The following is a 24,837-nucleotide window of genomic DNA, read 5'->3' as shown; positions in this document are numbered from 1 at the left end:
CAGAAATTCAGCCTCAACATCTCTAAAAGTGAGAGCCGAATAGCATGTGATCAGAGCCTAAAACCAGAAATATCTCTGACGCACACAAGCAAGAGAGTGAGCGAAGGAGTGGGATGTGAAACCTCTCAACCCCCTGTGTTGGGATTTTTACAATGACCTCCATTAGAGAGTTCACGCTATGTGTTTCTCAGTTATAACCTCTTGAAATTGTTGGAACGGTTCAGAGTAAGATTTCCTATAAATTAGTCCATTATATGCTATTTAAGGATTTTTTATGGAATCACTTTGGTAAGTGAAAAAAAATAGCAGGAGGAGAATAATCATGAGAGATATTTCAAAAACTTATAGAAGCAGCATTTTTAAGACCTCATAGACACACACCCATCATGAAGGCTATCCCAGAAGGTGAGTTAATTACGCTGCCTCATAATGGCTTGTGATGCCTAGTTTGCACAAGCAATTATAGCCAATCCCATAATGTTCCCACTCCAAATCCCGTTGTGACAAGCTTTGGGAAACCTAAATTGAAGACGCTGGGCTAGGAGAAAGAAATGTTGATTATAAACTTAAATGTTTGATTATTTTATTCAATTTATACAACTCAAAGTAAATAAAAAGGATGTTTTTTTTTTAAATGGATGTGTTTTTATGCAATTTACATTCAATTTTGTTAAACATAATTGCTGCAATTGGCAGCTTAACAGATTTTGAGTTGCCTAAAAATTACACATTGTGTTAGCACATAAATATATAAGATAAAAAAAATATAAGATCAGCAACAGTACCTGAGGCAGAAACAGTGGATCAGATGCATTTCCAGACGGCAATGCTCTTATTTATTGACCTCATGGTCCTGATCAGCCCTACAGCAGTTTTCCCTGAAAAAGAAATATAACACACATTTAAACAATGGAACGGAGAAAGATTAAGTTCAGACACAAGGATAGTTTGGATAGCATAAACAAGACGTTCAGATGTTTTTGAGTTTGGATGGATTTCAAGACACATGACAGCACACCTGTTCGAAGGTGCGGTCACAAAAACACACAAAAACACACACACACACACACACATACATACATACACACACACACACACGCAACAATACTTCACACACCCTCCCTTCTGTAGAAGAGGAAGAATTTTCTGAGATTTGTCTCAGTTCCTTAAGAAGCCAACAATACAGTAATTATAGCAGAAGATCAAGGCTACCCAGCAGTAGTCTTAAAGCTGAACCCAGTTATATGTTCTTCAATGCCAATCTGACCTAATTTCTACTAATCCAGAGAGAAGAGCAGAGAGAAAGCCTCATCTCCATACTGCAGCAGGTATAAATATGAGAAGATTCGATATGAGAAGGTTCAGACTACACGCTGCATTTTGTGGATTAGCTTCAGAAAGACACGGTCACTGCTCCAGTAACCAGGAGACAGAAATAGAGGAAGAGGATAAAGAAAAAGTGTCAAATTTACATAATAGATCCATTTAAAATTATATAGAAGGAGGTAGTCGAGCCAGAACCAGAAACCAGAAATTCATTGAGACTTGGGATGGGCTCTTTTGACTTGGAGCAAAAAATGAATTAACCACCTAGCCACCCCTCAGACCACCTTAGCAGCCACCCAAAACATTGTGCTGGCGAGTTTACATAAGAACCACACAAATCTAGATTTATTGTAAAAAAGTTGTGTCCTGTGTTGTTACTTGCTGCCAGAGGGTTTGTGATACAAACAGCGTGAGTAACAGAAGCGTGTGTGTGCATGTGTTTGTTTGGGTCAGTGTGTATTTCTCTGGATCATGTCCAGCCTCGGCGATAAGGTTCAACAAGACCTGAAGGGCAATAAAGTGAGAGACAGAGACCCATCTGATGCTCTCTATCCTCAGGACGACAGTCGGCGTTGTGTTCATGTAAATAAGAGAAGTGATAGAAAAACCCTGCACTGCAGTAATTCAACCTTGCTGTAGACTTATATAAACTAGGGTTGACCCCATTTTTCGATGCATTTCACTTGTTTTTGTAGCTCTGCCTCCTCTCTCTATATATCTCAGCTCATCCTTTCTGTCCACGTTTCCTCCTTCAAGCTAGTAACATTATATTCATCCTCCAAGACATTTAAGCATACCTGTTAGAAGGTGCGGTCACATAAACACACACCGAAGGTATGTAGGTGCTTTAAATAGAATTGTTATATATTCTATTGCAATTGTACAATACTAACAACTTAGCTAGTTTTATTGTTAAATTAGTAATTTTGTACTTTTCAACATATTTTTACTATTCAACATGTATTTAGGCTACCATCATAGGCTTAGAGTGCAAGGTGGGGGTGGGATAACCTACCCCATCTAAGGGTTGTGGTAAGTAGTAAACCAATGCAAACGGGGCAACAACAAAAAAGTGCTTTAATTTTAGAAACATTTCGAGTCCCCCCCTCGCTTGCCTCATAATGCTTTGGTCAGTTGCCTACTTCACATTGTTGCCAAGTCTGTGGTTTTTCTGCGGAAATCAGCTACTTTTATACTCTTGCCGTGGGTTGTTTTTCAAGTTGTTTTTCACGGATAAGTTGTTTTTTCAAGGGTGTTTTTCACACATAAATTAGTCATGACAAAAAAATTATGATAAAAAATGTTTTTTTTATCCGCTATGTTAGTGAGTATAATGTTACCTAGCTTCTTTGGTAGCTTGTTGGACAGTAACCCACTAAACTAGCATGGCGATAAGCCTATGTATGAACTAATATTAAAGGGTTAGTTCACCCAAAAATGAAAATTCTGTCATTATTTACTCTCCCCAAACCTGCATGAATTTCTTTCTTCTGGTGAACACAAAGGAAGATATTTGGAAGAATGTTTGTATACAAGCAGATTTTGAGTCCCTTTGACTACTATAGGTATTTTTTCCCCTACTATGGTAGTCAATGGGGCTCAAAATCTACTTGAGGGAGAGTAAATGATGACAGAATTTTCATTTTTGCGTGAACTAATATTAACCTTTAAGCTAATATTGTAGAGATCTGCCGTTGTGTTGTGTTGGGTTTTGCTCAATACGATGTTAAATGGCAGATCAGTGGGCTTGCTGCAGTTGAATATCTAAGTGAGAGACGTCCTCTGTCCCAGACGATGCCTAAAATACTATGTGGAGGACGCAAGATAATCTAATAATTATAATCTGACCTATGAACCTAACTTATATTTAAACAACTATCACTTTTTGTTGTTGGCCACTGTACACTTATTCTTACAAGTACAACTTTGCCTGTATTATTTGTGTCCACTTCAAAAATTGCTCTTGAGAAATGTTATGCCGGCCATGGCTACCATCAACTATAGATGCATCCATTGTGTTTGCCATATTTCTGCCCAACTCAGAAACTCTGGGCTCAAAGAAAGCTTTCCGACTTGTAATTAGGACGTTCATGTGTGTTCAACTCATAAATACAATCTTTCTGACATGAATGCACTATTAGCTAACTTTTTTGTAGATTGCAGTTTTGCAAGAAAATAAGCTGTGCTTAAATGACTGGAAATAGCTGCCCAAGAAGGCCACCAACGTGCCTTAAAGGACTTTCCACTGTCTATCTCCCTTCTTAATGTGGCTGTGATGGTATATAAGCATATGTGCGCTAATCAAACACAGATCTGTCACCATCTGATCCGATCCCATTAAATATCAAATCTTCTGCTTCGAAAACATTCTCCAGATGGAATATCTCAGCGGGGATCTACAGTTAAAATGTCATTGCAGTCATAACCAAAAGGTTAGTGAAAATCGATGAGAGAAACTGTGATCCCGATGAGCGGAGCGGCAAACGTGAGTCAGCGAATGAACCGAGTGACCTTCTGCCCACACTCTCATTCCCTCCTACTCCTCACCTACATGATACTGGGATTCAGCAATAATAATGTGATAAATCTCAGCATGACGACGACAAGCTAACACAAACGCAAAATGTTTGCTATATTGAGTTATGGCACTATGTATGGCAAACATATATATATATGTTGTTTGTGAATGTGTTTTGTCATCTTGGAGCCGGACGTCTCCTGCAGGGTAGAAGCAGGTGGAGATGGTAAAGGAAGGGTGTGTGGTGGTGGAATAGCCTGCTGGGCCTTGTACAGTCTCACTGTGAATGTTTAATCACAGGCACTTAGGAGGACACCTCCTCCACTTCACTTCCCTCACTGTGAAGGATGTGCTAGCCTGAGCTCCGTTATTAAACCACACACAAATCCAGCGCACACACGCACACGCACACGCACACACACATGCACAGACACAGCTTATCTCAGCTTCCACACCACTTAGTTTTTTAGTCTGTCTGTCTGTCTGTCTGTCTGTCTGTCTGTCTGTCTGTCTGTCTGTCTGTCTGTCTGTCTGTCTGTCTGTCTGTCTATCTATCTATCTATCTATCTATCTGTGTCTGTCTGTCGGTCTGTTTATCGTCCGTCCGTCCGTCCGTCCGTCCGTCCGTCCGTCCGTCCGTCCGTCCGTCCGTCCGTCCGTCCGTCCGTCCATCCATCCATCCATCCATCCATCCATCCATCCATCCATCCATCCATCCATCCATCCATCCATCTATCTATCTATCTATCTATCTATCTATCTATCTATCTATCTATCTATCTATCTATCTATCTATCTATCTATCTATCTATCTATCTATCTACCTGTTAATATTTTTAACATCTCATTTTGTCTTTCATCTTTTCATGTCACATTTCTTCCTGTCATCCTCTTTTTTCTTTCTCTTCCGCCCCCCATCTCTGATGAATGTTTTCTCCCCCCATCCCAGCTGCAGAATAAAGCTAATGTTTGGCCGTGAGGAGGGTGTGCATTATAATGGAATAATGAAACGGACTGGCTATTCTGAACATCCCGCTCCCTCTCTCAGATACTCTTTTGTTTGAGCAAAAAGAGCGTCTGTGGAACAGATCACCAGCAGTCGAGACGAGTCGAAAAGGATGCTTTCTTTAGCTTCCTCCAGCTAGTTCACATTAATACACCCCTACAGGTGGCAGAAAATACTCGCAATCTTTTAGAACGAATATAGAGATAAGAATGGATAGTACAACTCTTTAGTGCTCAGAAACTTCACTTTACTTCCTTAAGCTCTCTCAAAACAAACAGATATAAGGGGGTGTGAAATTAATATTGCTCTTCGATACTTAATTCAAAAGTGGAGCAACGAGTCACAAACATATCCTTACTGAAGATAATCATCTGAAATGTCTCTATTTATCACAATATAAAGCACAGGCAGGCCTGCTTGAGAAGAAATACTGCAAAATTGCACCCGCAAATAGACTGATAAGTCTGCAAATGTAATTCAGTCAGATATTATAATATAAATATAAAAGAGCACTGGGAGGTTCATATTAGTCATTTATGATGGAAGAGAAGACAGATATTCACTAGACAAAGAAAAGCAATGAGTGATGACTGCTGTAAGTGAGGGGGAAGCAAACACAAATGCATTATTCTCGTTCCCTAAACCTGCTCCCATTAGTCCAATACAGAGTCTTTTTGTTTCTGCTGCTTGTCTTTAAGGCCTGGGGCAAAGAGCAAGGTTTAAAATCTCCCCAAAGCCCAGCACTGCTGCACTGAGTTGAGGAAGACTACGGGGCTTTTAACTGCACACCCAGACAGATAGACAGATAGACAGAGAGAGAGAGAGAGAGAGAGTGAGCACAGGAGAGACTGGATTAGAAATGCTCCATTGTTCCCTCAGATGGAATCTATAATTTTGCATGTGCACAATCTACTCCTGTTAGTATAATTGAGAGTGCAGACAAAGACACAAGAATAATCACTGCCCACACGGTCTGTCTCTGCTGACTGACTACGCCACAGATACCAGTGATGGGCCATAGTATTAAATGTTTACAATATATTATATCCTTTTGTATTAATGATATTAAAACATATTTTTTTCTTAATATTGCAACATTTTTTTTATGCTGTAACATTATTTGGACATATAAGATCATGCAATGATCCATATATTTTTTTAACAACATCTTAGGAGGAAAATATGCTGATATTTGGTTTTGAAAGTTTGATTCATTACTACAAATCAGTTCTTTTGAATGATGTGCTTTAAAGGATTTGTGCAGTTTAAAATAAAAATGACCCCATCATTTACTCACCCTCAAGCCATCCTATCAGTATCTTCTTTCTGATGAACACATTCATAGTTATATTAATACATACCCTGATGCTTCCAAGCTTTATAATGGCAGTGAATGGGTTCATTGAGTTTGTAGCATCCATCCATCATAAACATACTCCACTCGGCTCCGATGATTAATAAAGGCCTTCCAAAGCAAATCAATCGAGTTTCCATATTTAAAACATTATAAAGTAAAATATCCAGCTTCCACCAGATCTCCTTCCGTATTCAACTTAAGCAGAAAGTGTAACGCCTCTCGCAGTTCAAAACGCGTACGCTACGTCCGTTGTCATACGTCGCGCCAGTTTTCGTGCGTTGAATACGGAAGACGGTCTTGCAGAAGCTAGATATTTTATTTTATAAAGTTTTAAATATGGATATGTTTACAATATCCCCATCGTTTCGCTTCAGAAGGCCTTTATTAAACCCCTGGAGTCGTGTGGATTATGTTTATGATGGATGGATGCACTCTTTTTAAATTCAAACTCAATGGACCCGCCACTGCCGTTATAAAGTGTGCATAAGAAAGAAGAAATTCATATACACCTTAGGATGGCTTGATGGTGAGTAAATCAAGTAAATTCATTTTAAAGTGAACAACTCCTTTAAAGAATCAGATCAAAAGTTAGTTTGCTTGAGTTAGCACTCAAGAATGTGCACTGAACACTCTGCGCCCCATTTTGCATATTATGCATATAATATGGGTTTTAATTCTGTTTTTTTGAAAACTTCGGGTTTTACATTTTTTGTGACACTGAAGATGTCTATATAAAAATAAATGGTGTTTTTAATCCTCACAAAAAATAATAAGCAGCACAGCTGTTTTCAACATGATGATAATAAGAAATGTTTCTTCAGCATATTAGAATGATTTCTGAAGAATTATGTGACACTGAAGAAGAGTGAAGTAATGTTTTCTTTGTTTCACCCAGTCGTAGCTATTACAACAGTATGAGATTATCAGAAAATGATGACTAACTGTTTTAATTCTGCAGAAAATCTGGAAAGGTAGAAAACATATTCTGTGTAAATGTTGTCATGGAATCATGAGTAGAGTCAATAAAAAAATAGTTACGGGTTAATAGGTTCCTGTTTACATTTAACGTCTGTTCAGGCCAACTTGCAGTAGAAAACAACTAGTTTGTTCCTGACATCAACGGCCACCAAATATTTTACACTTTTAACACAGTCCCCACCCAGACACACTTCCTTCCAACACCCAAACCCACACACACACACACACACACACACACACACACACACACACACACACACACACACACACACACACACACACACACACACACACACACACACACACACACACACACACACACACACACACACACACACACACACACACACACTCGCACCCACACACACACACACACCCACATAAACACAAAAAACTTCTCAGGTATCAAACAATAATGGCTCCCACCCTCAAGTCCTCGCTCTCTGTCCTGACATCTGTTTTCTTTTTCTTTGGTTCAGTGTGATCTATATGCTCTCTTCTTTTATTCTTTCTCTTTTATTCATCAACCTCCTTGTTTGAAGGGAAAACATTCTCTCTCTCTTCCCCTCTGCTCTGTTTTCTCCTAACAAGTGTATTTCTGCTTAGACAACACACACAAAAGTGCTGAAACACAGCAGGTCATTTTCCAAACAGTACTAAAATCTCATAGAGTGTGTCACAGGAGCTCCATAAATCCATTCCCACTGTAACAGTGCTGACCTTTATCTTTGTGCCTTTGAAACCAATTTAAGATCCCTATAATCGTCCATCTACATTCACTGCTAATTGGTGCATGTCCCTTTAAACAATACCCTAAGCCCCGAACTCCCTGAAACCCACCCTGCCCACAGGCGACTCTCCCCATTTCTCGCATTCTTCCATGGATTCCCGACAGGGAATGACCAACTTAGCCCGAGATGAGAGGGACTTGAAAGCTGTAATGAAACGCCCTTGGGAATAATGGAAAAAAGAAGAGGGAGTGACAGAGACCCAGAGAGAGACGACAGTGAGAGGGGTTAAGAAGAGTTTAAAGAGGAGGCTTCATAAGAAGCTTATCACCACAGGTACTGAAGTATTCACATGTTTTTGTTACTCGTATGACGGATCACTGCATGAAAACGTTATGCACACCAGGATGGGAAGATTAACATCATCCTTTCCAAGGAAGTGCAGAGAAAGGTTCACATCAATGGGAATACTGACAAGGGTCTATTACATCGACATGAACAAAATATTGATTAACATGTATTTGATCAAAGTTTTACTGTATATACATTTTTTTTTTGTACCACTTTAGTCACGTTCTCATGAAATGCATATATATATATATATATATATATATATATATATATATATATATATATATATATATATATAATTTTTTTTTTTTAATTTTGGCATATAAATTGCATAATAGATACAATTTGTGCTATATATATATATACTGTATACAGTATATATAGCACAAATTGTATTTATTGTGCAATTTATATGCCAAAATTTGTTTTGAAATGCATATGATACGCATTGTCACCCCACTGGGTAGGTTTAGTGGTGCGGGGTTCATATAACACGCTATAAAGTGAATATCATATGCACTTAAAAACTCATTTTTGACATATATATCGCACAATAAATACAATTCATGCTATAGCTACGCATGTTCATGAGATCAGGCTGCAGTAATTAGGAGTAATTAAGAGTTTATTGAGGCAAAAGTCATCGTAAATAGTGAGCTAGTGAGGAATAATATTACAAAATTGAAAAATGACTGAACAACGATAATAATATAAAAATAAGTCATTTTCATCATTCTGATCTGTAATTGTGTGCCTTAGTAAAATGAAATAAAAATCACACACAAAGCTCAATTGCTGAGATATTCAACTCTATATTTATCTATTCTCATCTTTATTTTATTTTAGTTTGGCTATATAATATAATATAATATAATATAATATATACACTGAATAAACAATAAAAATAATGAAATTCTGAAAGTGTGTCTAATGGGCGGCCCGGGTTCAGCATGGGTCATTTCCCAAACCCCCCTCTACCCTTATTCTTTCCCGTCACCTCTGTCCTATCCACAACAGTGTCACAAAGCCCATCCAAAATAAAGCTTTTTTTTCTCATTTTAAACATCCACCTCATATTTAAACTACAATAGCCCAATCACTCATGTCAAACTACAAAAACTCAGTTCAATGTTTTTCCAGTGAGAGACAAAAGCAAGTCCTATCATATACACGGCATGACAGCATGGGTGACCATTTCCGTAAGACTGGTTCTGAAGATCTTCAAAGGGCAGGAGATATTAACTGTCCATTAATCCAAATGAAGTGACAGGACTCCTCCCTCATGTCTCCGGGCTCCTGACCGTGTCTGTGCTCGGCAGAGCTCAATGAGCCGGTAATGAGACGATGATGCTTTAAACCCAGACCAACGGTGAGTCTGACCCCCCACCAACCCGAGCCCATCTTGGTTTCTAATGTGGCGTTTATCTTCGTATTCTGTAGCTTCTTTTATTAGAGCACATGAACAAACATGGCCAAACTAAAAGTGTGACTCATTTTTCACACTTAACATCCTGTGTAGTGCTAGTGCTTAAAATACTTGATATACATCTATAATGTGACTTTATAAGCAGTCTGTTTGCCACCGGTCAAAATGGAGGAGGATTGTGGCTACTTCCTCTGGGACCACCAGACCGGTTTCCTCTTTTTTGTTCAATAACGCACCATGACCTGGAATGCTGTGCTATCTAAGCCTTTGCAGACGTGTTAATGATAGAGTGATGACGACAGAACAAAGAGGAGAGATTGATAACGCACCAGGGTGACATCCCATGGTGATCTGCTTGATAAATTAAGAAGCAAAAATGAAGGGCGGTTTTACACTAGAATTTATCACATCAGAGAGGTGTGTAAAAAAGTTCCCAGATTTCATGGTTTTTGATGTTTGACATCAAAGTGCGCATGAAAAAATGGTTCAGGGATCGAACACAACTTGACGTTGCGCTCTAATCCGATCACGCCATGCATAATGTAAACCACAGGTTGACATCAAGTAATAGTAGATTTGTGTTCTTTTTCTCAAAATCCTTGGGGGGACCATTCAAATCTCTCTCTCTCAGAAGGCTGCTGACCTGAGGATGATGTTGGATCAGGACTAGTCCTACGGAGAGCCTAACATGTCTCAAATGAACCCCTCTATGGAGTACAGTGGCCATACTGTATGCTCCTCAAAAGCTTTTCTAACTCCAACACAGAGCTTAGCATATCTCATCTGCTGCACTCTTTTAACCCAGATAAACCTCTCGAAGGGACAGACCAAACCTGCCGTTCCATAATTACGCCAGTAAAGCTAACTGTGCCTGGCTGTGGGGAGCACATAGACTCCCAGGAGACCAAAAACACTTTCTGTCAATGTCTGAAATCATTTCCTTTGTATAAAAAAAAAAAAAAAAAAGTAATGTGCAAAACTTTGAGATATTCATGACAAACATTTTTTATTTACTATTATTTTAAATTAATATTCTATTCTATTGAGTGCTGTCAATATGTTAAAGCATGCATTCAATTTTTTCAGTTTAACCCGTTAAAAATATTTAACGCATTACAATAGCAACAGCTACATCGATACAGCAGCTTGTCATTAGGCCGGTACCCTTAAAATGACATATTTGTACATTTTTTACAGCAAAAAGGTTCATAGTAGTAACTTAAGTTATGTATTTGTACTCTAAGGTATACTAATACGCATCTTTTAGGAATAAAATAGGTACAAACTGCCGCAGTGACAAGCTGTTGTACCCCCAAATGTTCTATTCTATTCTATTCTATTCTATTCTATTCTATTCTATTCTATTCTATTCTATTCTATTCTATTCTATTCTATTCTATTCCATTCCGTCCACAATTCTGATCTCTACTTTTGCATTAGTAAAGTTACCATTTTATCTCTTTTATCTCTTTTAGTTTATTTGTATTCTATTCTATAACTCTACTTTATTTTATATTATGGGAACATAATGACTTTACTTAATTCTGATTGGATGACCCACGTTTGCCATATTTAAATACAAGTTGCTATGTTGATGGTTACAATAAATGTAACTATGCGGGGAACATCTGTGTTTTTTAATCATTTTGCAATTGCTGCCATTTCATACAAAGCAATAAGCCCTTGAGACCATGTGTTACAGTGATTTTACCTCTATACTTCACATCAAGCTTAAGACCACCTCTTACCCATGGAGAAATCACTGTAATGCAAGGCCACTCATAGCTTATTGCTTTATTTTTTCAGGTGTGTTCATCAGATTCATCACCATGGCCAGACTCACGTATATATCCTGATGTTACACACCCACACACAATTCATCGCCATCATCCTAATTCATCTAGATGCACCAGTCATTATCAGGTTAGAGGCAGTGAAGTTAGGGGAAATGGAGTGTAAATGGGGCTAATTTGTGTCCTCTGTCTGGGGAAAATGGAGTGATGACATGCAGGAAGAGAAGAGGAGGGGGAGGAGGGCTGCAGATGGGTCCTCTTACTGATCAGAGGGGAGAAATGTTTGGCTGAGGGGCTCACGATTTACACACTTCCAATGACACGCTTGAACAAAGAGTGCCAGTCTGGGGGAAAGAGAGAGAGAGAGGGGGAAATGGGGAGGGCAAGAGACAAAAGGATGAATGAGGACGAGTATGTCTGGATGCTGGTGTTTTTTCATCTTGCGTACAAAGCTAAAATAACAAAATAGACAACTTTAAAAACTCATGTTGTTAGCCAAATCTGATCATGGGACATATGGGACAACATAAATACCCAAGGCATTTTATACATCCATCCATTCATGTGCTGTGCCAGTCAATTATTATAAGGGAAAAGAGGGAGTGAAAATAGTAGATTTAGACAGCTGTAGACACTTATGTGTGATGTTTTACACACATACACACACACACACACACACACCATGTCCTGATTGACCAAAAGAAACTACTTGAGATCTGATCATTCAGACTGAAGCACATTTCTCAAATGTTTGTTCATTGCAACATACTAAAAAACAAAACAATCTATCATTTATTTTACAAAATAAAAGTCAAAAATTCAAAATAATACAATTATAAAATAATAATGTTTCATTGCAACAATAAAAAATCCAGTTCATTTTGCAATGAGACATTTAAATCAAAGAAAAAAAATAGTATTGTTATATTGATTCACTGTATATATATAAAAAAAAAAAAAACGTTTTAAATAGATTTCAAACCAGATCCAAATAGAATGTTTTTTTTTTTTTACTACAAACCCCTAAATTAATCTGAGAATTGTGACAAAAAAAGTGTTTGTCCGAATAAAGAGAGAGGGATGTTGTGGGCCAGATTCAAACCTACGTTTTCCATATGACCACCACAGTACAACATGCTGTGGTTCAACACCACAATACAACATGCCAAGACATTTGGTGACTGTCCAAGACACCAAAGTCATATTTCCAAGAGAAAAGAGTTGTAAAGTTCGCCGTTTTTCTTATTTCTGGCCCGTAGCACTGCAGTACGCTCAAGCTGAACAAACTCTCAGTGCACACATGGGAAGCTTGAGTCAAGTGTTTTATGAGAAAATGGCCACTAATGCTGACAGTACACACATCCAGAACGTGCACACGCACTCATAGCTCTGGGATTCCTGCTGCTGACAGTGAATGAGAGGTAGGATCAGGCTTTGGCTCGGAGCCCACGGCTCTTTTCGTCTGGCGGGAAGCCCCAATGGAAAGGAAAAGAAGGGGTGGAGGAGGGCCCGAAAGCCACACCGGTGCTACAGCCCTTCCTCAGCACACCTGAGACCAACGGAAACTTCTACAGCTGATGAGAGCAACCAACAAGCCCTGACAGGTCTAGAGAGAGAGGAAATGAGTGTGTTCACAAGGCCTCAAGCCATCTTTAAAGGCCATAAGAGACTTCATTTGAGAAGGAGGGGTAATCACGAGTGCCTGGATTCCGTCATTCTCTCATTCTTCGCCTCTCTTATTCTCTTGCTTCTTTTTTGCACCTGCGCCAACAAGCAGAACCTCACAAACAAAGTGCTCCTTTAAGAAACGAAAGAAGTGAAAAAAAAGGGCAGGGAGTTGAAAGACTTGGGCCCTGAAAGGGCAGGAATGTCACACGCAAACAGCAAAGAGACAGACACGCTACAAAAGCAAAGAGACAGAACGGTCTTGAGAAGAATAGCTTTCAGAATATTCATTCTTTTCTCTTTTTTTAATTATGAAAGCTTTGTGCATCTCTTTAGATAAATCAAAAGGCAGAGGCTAATGCTGGATAAAGACTAGAATAAAAAAAATATTCTAGGTTAAATAAAAATTAGTAATGAGTGATCAAATAAAAATAAATAAATAAATAAAACAGCATACATATTGGTTCACTGCACTGCAGCACAATAAAAATGTATAAAAATAAAATATTTGTTCATTGAAACATATGTGACCATGATGGACCACAAAACCCATCATGATTTATACATTATCTGGAAGCTGAATAAATAATAAATAAGCTTTTCATTGATGTATGATTTGTACAATATGACAATATTTAGTTGTGAATATTTGAAAATCTGGAATCAGAGGGTGTAATTTATTTTGTAAGTATTGCGAAAATCGCCTTTAAAGTTGTCCAAATGAAGTCCTTAGCAACACATATTACTACTAATAATAAATATTTCATATATTTACGGTAGGACATTTTCAAAATATCATGGAACATGATCTTTACTTAATATCCTAATGATTTTTGGCGTTTTAAAAAAATCTAACCCGTATTGTTGGCTATTGCCACAAATATACCCGTGCGACTTATGACTGGCTTTGTGGTCCAGGTAAAAATAAAAATACTGCAATATAAAAAAAAATAAGGTTTATTTTGCAACATTGTGCTATTGTCTTATTTTAACTTTACAAGAAGTGAAACTAACTTTACAAGAAGTGTCCATGCCTTCCATGGTTTGTGGTTATGGGTGAAGCGACACTAGATTTAGCTCAGTGCTGGGTGGTTTCTTTACGGTGTGGAAGGCAATGAATCTTATCTCTTTATCATGGTATTGTGTGTGTGTGTGTGTGCGCGTGTGCTAATGACACTCAGCCTTTTACCAGAGAGACACAATAGAGCTGTTTCTAAAGCGCACACACACGCCATCGGCCAAACCACTACAAATCAATACCCCATTACCACATCAGTACCAGACAGTATTTAGGCTCAATTCAGAGTGAGACTTACTGCTGACCATCCTGTCTTTAAAAAACCACCTCTATCTCACACACATACCGCCAATGCGCAGCCAAAAAACACACACTCACATACCCGACCATATACACTGTATTTCTCACCTTCTCCCCCTCAGCAGGCTGTCATGTCCCACAGAAGGTGTCTCATCAAAGTGCGTCAGCAGTGAACACAGTTAACAGACTGCTAATGAGAAGACTGCTCATTCTGCCAAAATCCTGCAATTCACGATTAGCATTAGTAGTTAAGAATTTCCTATACAACAGAAGTACTTATTGTTTAAACCTCAAAGTTCCCTTCCCACGCAACACACACCATTTGTGAAAACGAATCTACAAAATTGAGATGCCATAGTATTGATGTCACGCTTATGAACACATTATCACTGCCCCCACAAACACCCATTCAAGAAGGCATAAACTGAAACACCTTAGATAGCCACCCAACTTGATTTTAAGGCAGTCAAACAGTGATGGTAAGACTTGTTTATTGCAGGAGCTAGAGCTAAGTATTAACATAACAATGTTTCTAAACAACAGATTCCCTCAAAGGAACATATATATAAAGGAAACAAAAAAGGCCCAGAACAGAGCCTTGGGGTACCCCACAGGTGATGAGCCACAACCTACTATTTTTAGATTGTACAGCACTTTAGCAAACATTTGTGACCCGTGCTGGCAAAATGAGTCAGAATGCACACAGGATCATTTCGAGCTACATGCAAAACAAGTGAAAAATGACGATTTTGAGATTTTCACAAAAATGAGCTAATTGTGTTCTCGTCTAGGGACCCCAATGATCTAAATAGCAATTAAATATATAAAAGTATCTTAATTTGTACATTTTCTGAGAGAAGTACCATTCCCTTGTCGATCTTACTCGCGCTGACTGATCTGAAGAGAGCGCACAAAGTCGTCTCAGACAGCGCACAATCCCGACATACACAGAATTACAGTACTTCATAATACCTGTCTTGGTGAGTATTCATGCAAACATTATCTGTTATGTTTTATGTCAACGTTTGCTTAACTGTCAGGAAAAAAAAAACATCTCATTATTTTAGATCTGTGAAGTAGGTCTTAACAGGGCCGTAACCACCTTAAACACTAAGGGGGACAAGTCCCCTCCAAAAATTAGAAATGGCAAAATTGTCCCCCAAATATTTGCAATTCTCACACTGCTGCACCTCATTACACAGCACTCTGTATGTTGTTGTTAGGATGACAAAATGTTTTAAAAGTCACATTTTTAGTCTGGTCTGCCTCAGTGGTCTAACAGTGCTTGTCAATGTCAAAATGATTGAGAATTCCTGCGTGAAGCATCGGTTTAACATTGAAAAAAAGTCATGTAAGCTAAACATTTAATACATGTAAACTGTTCTGCAGTAGAAATGTTAAATGGCAGACAGTAACATCCAGTGATGCAAACTACTTACTTTTTTCTCAAATATGGTCGTTTTGAATTGAAAATATCCATTTATGTGATTCATGTCATTCAAGTGTGAAAAGACAAGAAACGTTTCACATTTTCGACAAATAAAAGTGGTACATGATATGTGCATTTTAATGCAATTAGTTCAAAATGATTATTTCCCAACTAGAATTAGACCTAGAATTTCCTTGTTCAAGACATGGTTACAGCCTTGGGTCTTAATATCTAGGCTGTCTGTTTCATTAATGTTAATCAAACAAATGTGGTATCATGGGGAAAAAAGTTAAATATATATTTTTCATATAGATATTTGGTTTTGACTTGGTGTGGTTTTGATGTGGTGTGTTAATGCCAGGGTTTGGTTGCTAGGTGATTTTGTTTTGGAACATTCAAGAAAACGAACTCGATTTTTCTCAAAATTGACTTGCTGACTCTGTCGACTTTAAGCATGAGCTCAACAGTGAGTTTTTTTTTTTTAACGATTCAGACAAATCATACATAATTTGTTTTTTTTAAAATAGAGATTGTGTAAATAACAATAACTCATTTTTGAAATTTTGCCCATTGCGACTCATTTTGCAGGCATGGATCATTTTTGTTGTTCTTAAATTTGCTATAGAAATAGCTGTAACTTGACTTTTGGTCAACAACCTTGACTTACATTATAAGTGAACTGCACAGGGAAAACAAATTAAAACAGAATAAGGCTATTATAAAAACAAATTAAAAAATGTCCATCTGATACATGAGTACCATAGCACTTAATGCCACATATTATGCACATATTATGTTAAATATTAATACTAAAGCCAGGATTCCAAGATGACATCTGTGATATTTTTAATGTTACCCTGTCTGGAGGTCTTTCACCAGCAAAGGAAAGCGTGCATCTCACTATAATGTTTTTCAAATGGGACCACGATGCCCCCAGGCCCCAAGTTTATGTGACTTTATATTACTGCAATCCTCTGACCCTGCTTTATGTAAGAACCTTCACGGCCTGTGCATGTGTGCTGGAACCACAGGAAAAGCTTTTGTTGAAAGCAAGAGGCTGCTTTTATCCACACCACCTCTCCTCTGGGCCAAACAAGCAGAAGAAGCTCAACAAAACCTGAATCCACACGCCACAAGGCAAGAATGAAGACACTCAAGTCTCTACTTAAAAAAGCTAATTTGGAAAGTAAAGCCGACCAGCATGCAGTCGCTCCTTTCAGCCCGAGATCAGATCTTTTTCAGGTCAGTATGTGTATTGAGGGAGCCGATCTTTTCTACCCCGATGACCCGTGCTAAAGAGGAGTCTCTTTTGTGCTTGGACTGAAAGGATGTTAGTTACAGATAGAGACTGGAACAAGTTGGATCAAGTCGCATTATAGGAGTAGTTCACCTAAAAAATATAAATCCTGTCATCATTTACATGGAACACAAATGCATTTTTTTTTTTTTATAATTCCAGTCATTCTTTTTAATACAGTAAAAGTCAAGGAAGACTGAGGCTGTCAAGCTAAAAAATGACAACAACAAAAAAAACTATGAAAGTATCCTAAAAGTGGTCTGTTGAAGCCACACAAAAGCTTAGGGAGACTGTTATTGTTATATAGCTCAACACAGTTAGTCTTACTGTTTAAATCTTATTTTCTTGATTTACCGCAAGCTCCATGTTTTGACATGGCTAATATTGACCTAGCTTACTGCAGTTCGCCGAGCGAATGCACAGGGTAGCATTATAACAACTTTCAACAAACTCAAATGTATATAATATGAAAAAAACACTGTTACCACACATAACACATGAGCAAAAAAAGCTGAAGCGCTCTTTTGTGGCATAATAAAAACTCTCAAGCCGTGTCGTGTTTGTCTCTCATTATCAATCGCTCCAGCGCCCGAATCTGCTCCAGCGGCTTTCAGCCCCACCCTGCTTCATACTACAGTAACGTTAATAAATCTTTAATACATTAGCTGATCCATGAATATGATTTCTGTCAAAGTCTCGGATTCTTTTTAAGGGTGAAGACAACAACTCCCATGACCCCGTGAAATCAAGGCATCATCAAGCTATGCCTTTGTTTTGAATAACCTCTAGTGGAGAAAATTGCATATTGTGCCTTTAAAGGGTTAGTTCACCCAAAAATGTAAAAAATTCTGTCATTAATTACTCGTTCGACACCCGTAAAACCTCCATTCATCTTCGGAACACAAATTAAGTAGCCTGACAAGCCAGACCCACATCAAGATGTTTGGTCTGGAAACTCACCATAGACAGGGCTCAATCCGAGGGGCGGGATAAACGGTTGTCTTTCAAACTCCCTCTGCACGCGATAGGATAGCGCTACAACCAACCAGAGCAACGAAGGTAAAACAGAGATCCTTGATAGATTAAACATTCGCCGTATCCGGTCAGCTAAACTCCGAACACATCTTCCCTTTTTAAGAATGACTTCAGTGCCGTTCTTTTTTCTTTTCTCAGAGAAAAGCTTAACTCCAAGTCTTCCAGAATCGCGGTCAAAGCTGATTCGAAAGACCGCCGCTGTTCGCCAGTTTTTGTGTTTACTAGAAGCACGCAAACGCAACTCGGCCATCGTCATTATGGCCCCGCCCACCGACTCTATACACGATGTGATTGGTCCGGCAAGAGTAAGGGGAATACAGCTCAGAAGCGTATTGAGAGTTGCTAGACGACACTTGCGGGCATAATTAAATTTGCTGCCGCTAGGGTGCGTCTAGATTTCTAGGCTAAAAATTAAGATATTTTTGTGGAAATTTTGTTGAAATCCGAAGGCAGGCCTTCACTGACACCAATGTCATTTCCTCTCTCAAGACCCATAAAGGCACTAAAGACGTCGTTACAAAGCCCATCTCACTACAGCGGCTCTACAATCATTTTATAATTTTTTATTTAATTATTATGACGAGAATAGTTTTTGTGCACAAAAAAACTAAATTACGACTTGATTGATTTATGATTCAGATCGCATGTCAAACCACCAAACTGCTGAAATTACTTGACATTGGCAATCCGATTCATGAATCGATACACTAAATCAGAACGTTTCAAAACTTTTTTGACATCGACCAATCACTATATAAGTCGGTATTTTGATTTTTTTTGCGCACAAAAACTATTCTCGTCGCTTCATAAAATGATTGTAGAGCCGCTGTAGTGAGATGGGCTTTGTAACACCGTCTTTAGTGCCTTTATGGGTCTTGAGAGAGGAAATGACTTTGGTGTAAATGAAGGCCTGTCTGAGCCATCGGATTTCAACAAAAATATCTTCATTTGTGTGCCAATAAGTAAAGATGGGGTAAGTAATTATTGACAGAATTTTCATTTTTGGGTGAACTAACCCTTTAAGACCATACGTAAGTAAAAAATAAATAAAATAATAATAATAATAATAATATTAAACATAATACAAAATTAAACTCACTTAGTTAAATATACAGGATATTATGGTTATGCACATTTTTCAAAAGATCTGCTTTGTGCTCTGCAAAAAGAAAGAAAGTCACACAGGTTTGGAGCAATATCAGGGTGAGTTGATGATACCTTTAAGGACTGAATGTCTCTTTTCTTTGAGACTCTCAGTCTCGCACAAATTTAGCATAATAGTAAGGTTCACGTGTTTAATTCCCAACAACTCCCCCTCTCTCTTTGCTAAGCTTACTCTCATTCTTTCTTCAACATTATTCTTGTCAATCGTCTCGTTAAAGTCGTTAAGTGAATGAGCAAGTAATCTGTGGTTTGCCTGCAGCTGTGTGGCCCGTCTCAACAGGCTTGTGGTCTGAAGATCTTTAAAGATTAAAGTGATCCGAAATGTGTCAGATCAAGGCCTTTGCAGCGAAAACGGTTGTGGATTTTACTTGATAAATGGCGAGGCTAAAATTGTTTGCCTCTTAAGATGATTGATCTAGATGTTAACAGTCCATTCACAACTTTCTGCACCCCTCTCACACACAGATCACCTTACTGGTGTTTAAATACACACATGCTCATACTTCCTATATCCACATGTGCACCACCACTTTGTTTGTCTTTTGGCTTTGCAGGAATCTCTTCCTCATGGAAAGGGAATTTTGAGTGCAGTGTGCGTGTGTCTTCCTGCCTTGGTGTTAGAAATGTCATTTTTCTGGTTCTACAGGATTACAAAAAGATGCCTGTTGTGTTGCATCTATTACGAATGAACATGACACGTAAATGTCAAAGAGACACATTCCCACACACACCCTTACTGTAGGCATATTCTTACAAACAAAAGTACAGTACATGGAGAAACTCTCCTGCCTTAAATAGAGGTTAAAGAGGAAAAGTCAGACATTGTGACATCAGAGGAAAGATGGTAACACCATAAATGTTCAACCCCACACGAATAGCAAAAGCTACACACACAAACACAGAACAAAATGTTTTTTTTCTTCCACTACCCCCTCCTCATTTCCTCATGGGGGTCTACGCTTAAACAACCACTGTCAATTGCTAATATTGAAAGAGGAGGACACGCTGAATGAATGGCGGACACGCTGCATTAAGAAACACACATTAGCAGGAGACAATGGGGAATATCTGTCAGGTCTCGCACATACACATCTAACATGAGGATTATAATACCTCACACAACCCAGAATGCTCCTGACGGGTTTACTGAGGCCACAACGTCACAGATAATCCATAAGGGTTTTATGCATTTTTTTCAGCCATTCTGTCATCGGGCTTCTAGGTTCTAAGTATTCATAAGCTGTCAGTGAAATCAATGACTGCGTGTGTGTTTTGTCGCAGCTTAAAAACAGCATGAAACTATTTTAGAATCTGTTCCAAGCTTTGAGATACATAAGAGATAACTACCTTGGAAAAACTCCCAAAACAACTCACTAGCTCATTGTACAGGAATACTGCTTGTTTTCTATTTTAATATATTTTAAAATAAAATTAGGGGTTCAAACGTATGTTATTGTTATTTTCCATCGATCAGAATTCGCCTATAAACTGATCGGGAAGAGCAAACCGTAAGTCGTAGAGACTTGAAACTTTGTGGGCTGGTAGTACTCTCACTGCCTACACCGTCACCAAGGCGCACCCTGACCGGCCTGACGGGGGCGCTTCAGTGGTCAAAAGAGCAAAATGGCTCATCACCTAAACTGTTAGGCCTAGACTCAAAATGTCTTAAATGCATGATTTTTTCCCTTCAAACCTGGAGCCAATTCTAAACATTTCATTGGCCATGTCAATCACAATAACGATTGCCTACACCCAACCCTGATCCTTTAACCTACCAGACATTTTAACCTCAGCCAATGAAATTGGTTACAGGGCAGGATTTCAGCTGAACTGGTTTGAAAAATGACGCGTCTTCTATCATTGGAATCTTTGGCGAAATTTTTGGGTTGTAGTTTTGCGAACTAGTCATAGGTTTTTGGCCCCATCGGAACCAAGCAAAATTCTCTGGAGTCTGATTGTCAATAGTAATTTACAAAAAAGTTACAATTTTGGTACACGGTCCCTTAGACTCCGAAATCCTTGCCCGAGTCCAACGATACCAAACATGCCAGGTTTCGCTATATGGTTTGTGCAACGGTGTAATTTAGCGCTTAAAAAACTTTTGCGAATATCTTTAAAACCATAAATCCGATCGAGACAAAACCACCACAGGAAATTCGAAAACATAGGTCGATAGCTAAACAATAATGACCAAATGTCAATTTTTTTTAAATCCAATCAATTTCGCACATAGGTAATTTTTATGCTCTCATATGTATGGGCAGACTCTGAGGACACCTCAAAAAAAGTGGTGGAGATCGTGTAATTTAGTAATTTGCCTGTACTGGCAGTAAATGGTCTTTAGCTTCTATGACTTAAGTGATTACATGCTTGCTAAATAAAACTGAATATATTGTTATGCATATGTACTTAAAGGTCTAAAGCTTAGTTCAGACTGCACGATTTTCAAACTTGTCGGGTCACTGCTCTATTCACACTGCATGGCTATCTGGGGTATCATTCAGTCACTGCTGTGTTCACACTGCACGATGGTTTGACGACAGAGGAGTTCACACTGCATGACTGAACAAGAGGAAGAATCGCCGACAACTCTCTCTCTCTCCGGTGCGCAAACTACGTTTCCCAACTACACGTGCGATGTGCCGAGTAGACAATGCGAGATCACACGTGCGTCAGACCGGAGTTCTCGCGCGAGACTTTGAATTGTTATTTAAAATGATAAACTGCACAACGTTTGCTTCAAACTGTATGTGCGCTGATTTGTGGAGAAAAAGAAAAAAGATTATGGCAGAAGAAATTGTTGGAGAGACAGAGGGAGCCAGGATTGTGTTCTGCAAAGACAGTTTGAGGTAAATAAACAATTTTGTAATCTGCTGCTGCTGTGGCTGGATGTGCAAATGTTTGGCCTTTGTTTCTGTTTGATAGAATTGTAAATATATCTATTAAAATACTGATATTCTGCTCTATAACTCCTCTCTGAACGTCCTGCTGCCCTGTATCTCACTCTTTCATTGGATGTCGGTCATCGCCGATGTAATTTTCAGTCAGAACGCTGTTCACACAGCAGGAGTTTGAATCGCCGACAGGTCCAGATATTTAGCATGCCAAATATCTCACCGGCGTCGGCGACTCGTCGGCGATTCTCTCTGATCGCGTCTTTGATTATTCACACTGCGTGATTGTCACTCGCATGCACGAGCACCGATTTGCCTGTGATCTCGGGCATTTGTCGGCGATTTCGGAAAACCTGTCGGCGACTCAAAATCGGGGCAAAAATCGGGCAGTGTGAACTAGGCTTTAAAGTGCTTGAACCCCAATAAATACTGCTTATTGCTGTATTGATAAAGCTGAATTTTCAGCAGCTTTACTCCAGTCACGTGATCTTTCAGAAATCAGAATTGGTGATAAAAACATTTCTTTAAATTATCAACAATGTTGAAAACAGCTGTGGTGCATAATCTATTGATGCGTTTTTCAGAAAGAAAAACGGTATTTCTTCAAAATAACGTTGTTCAAAAGAACGGTATTTTAAAAAAAAGAAAGAATTTTTTTATAAAAATAATTACTGTAAATTTTACTTTACTAATCTTACTCCTAGACCTTTAAAAATTAGCATATATATCCTGCTCAAACTAATTTATTGAACACAAAACCTTGCCTTTCACTCTTTATCCCCTCATCTCTTTTTATTAGCTTCGTTAATGTGTACTTTAAACATGCTGTGGTGGTGCTGTGACCCATTTAAGCTATATCCCCCCACACACACACACACAACTTCTCTACCCCCCACGTTTCACCCTGATGCCCTCTGTTCGAGTGGGGCAGAAGAAGGAAGAAATGCCCTGAGGGCCAGAGAAGCCATTCTGTTACTTAGTTCCACTTAACACACTTAACAGAGCAAAGCAAAACAACGTGATTGCCTTATTAAGCCTTCAAATATACACACAAACACACTTCTATAAAAATATGGTATATTATCAGAAGAAAAAGCATTTAAAGTACAAGCACAAGCATACAGACACACACTCATGCTTGAACACACATGCCCCATTTCACTTGAATAACCAGCAACTACCGCAAGGTCTGCAATTCCCAAAGAATCTCCCGTATTTTACATGTTAATGCACTGTTTTTACATTTCACAGTCTTGATTTATATGCTCAGTTATTGACCTAAAGCACAAAGCTACTGCGCTTGGAAATCAATCTGACTGTGTGATAGCATCCCGTTTTAAAGCAAGGAGTGTGTTTATTACGTCTAATCCATAGATTAAACAGCATATGACAGGAGCAAGACAAATGCAGATGATAAAGTCCAGATATGAGCTCTTAAAGGAGACAGGTAGTCTCTGTCCAGCCTGTTCCTGAGGGGGAAGCCAGTGATACGGTGGTGTAGGAAGAGTGTGGTTCATTGTTTGCTATGTTTGCTCCTAGAGTGAAGTATGCAGGACTCTTTGTTTGGCCCGTCTGAGTTCCTCCACAGCGCACTCTGAGTTAATTCATTCATAAAGACACTAGACCGCTGGGAGACCTCAGGCGACCGAGGAATCTGGCACCCCGTGTGCCATCTCCGTCTGACTGCAAACAGCTGAGATCCGCAACAGTGACCCCATGAGCCCAGACAGCCCGGTGTATTTAATGTTAGTGGTTCAATGTTTCTAGGTCTTTCTTTCAGGTCTGATGGTCTCTATATCTCCAACACATTTACGTTATCTATATATGATCTTTTCTCTCGTTTTTATTTCTCTTTTCTCTTATATCTTTCCTCAGAATCTCAGCTCAGCTGCTTTTTCAGTCATCCCATCACAATGAATCACATTCCACAGAACTGTAGACCACACATACATACACAGAAACACACACTATCCTAGAGCTGATCTTGTGGTTTACAGTAAAACTTTTAAATGTGGCATATTATTCATTAGGTAACACAGGAGAACTTAAACAGGCTGCAAAACATTTCCGAGAGACTCTTACACACAGAATCTCTGACAGATCTGTACAATACAATCTGTACTCGCTCAAGCTGATGTTAATGCTAAAGACAATTTGTGACAGAACAGCAAAAATAGAGAGCAAACTAAGGAGATTTACTCCGTCCAGTGAGAAAAGTCACACGCACACACAAAGGCAGCGCGTGAGAGCGAGAACATACACTAAAGGATCCTCCTCCTTGGCTTCCAAACATTTCTGTCTAGATGAGGGGTTTTACAACCACAGAACCATTTGATTTAGAGACCTCTCAAAGCAAACCCCACAAACACACTTAAAGACACAGCTTATTGATTGTCCAACAAAGGCACACAAGTCAGAATTTCAAAGCTTCTATGGTGAGTAAACCATATTAACCTAGCTGTGTGGCATTTATCACTGTCAGCCGTCCACTCGAGCATAGGCACATGGGACCCTAGAAAGTCTAACAGACAGACAACAATGTCCAATTGCAA

At 38.8% G+C, this 24,837-nt stretch overlaps 1 protein-coding gene across 7 annotated transcripts in view; it reads right to left on the bottom strand.

Moving 5' to 3' along the window:
- The window catches only part of tiam1a (TIAM Rac1 associated GEF 1a), an 86,877-nt gene that overhangs the window by 42,999 nt on the left and 19,041 nt on the right, over positions 1 to 24,837 (bottom strand). For all 7 annotated transcript variants that reach the window (XM_067433853.1, XM_067433857.1, XM_067433854.1 and 4 more), the window contains one exon: positions 786 to 878. The gene's annotated coding sequence lies outside the window, so the exon portion shown is untranslated. The remainder of the gene's footprint in view (positions 1 to 785; positions 879 to 24,837) is intronic.

This window comes from Pseudorasbora parva, chromosome 23 (assembly GCF_024679245.1).
Source record: "Pseudorasbora parva isolate DD20220531a chromosome 23, ASM2467924v1, whole genome shotgun sequence".
Taxonomy (NCBI): domain Eukaryota; kingdom Metazoa; phylum Chordata; class Actinopteri; order Cypriniformes; family Gobionidae; genus Pseudorasbora; species Pseudorasbora parva.
The sequence above is the reverse complement of the archived record's forward strand: the minus strand, read 5'-3'. Positions and strand labels throughout refer to the sequence as shown.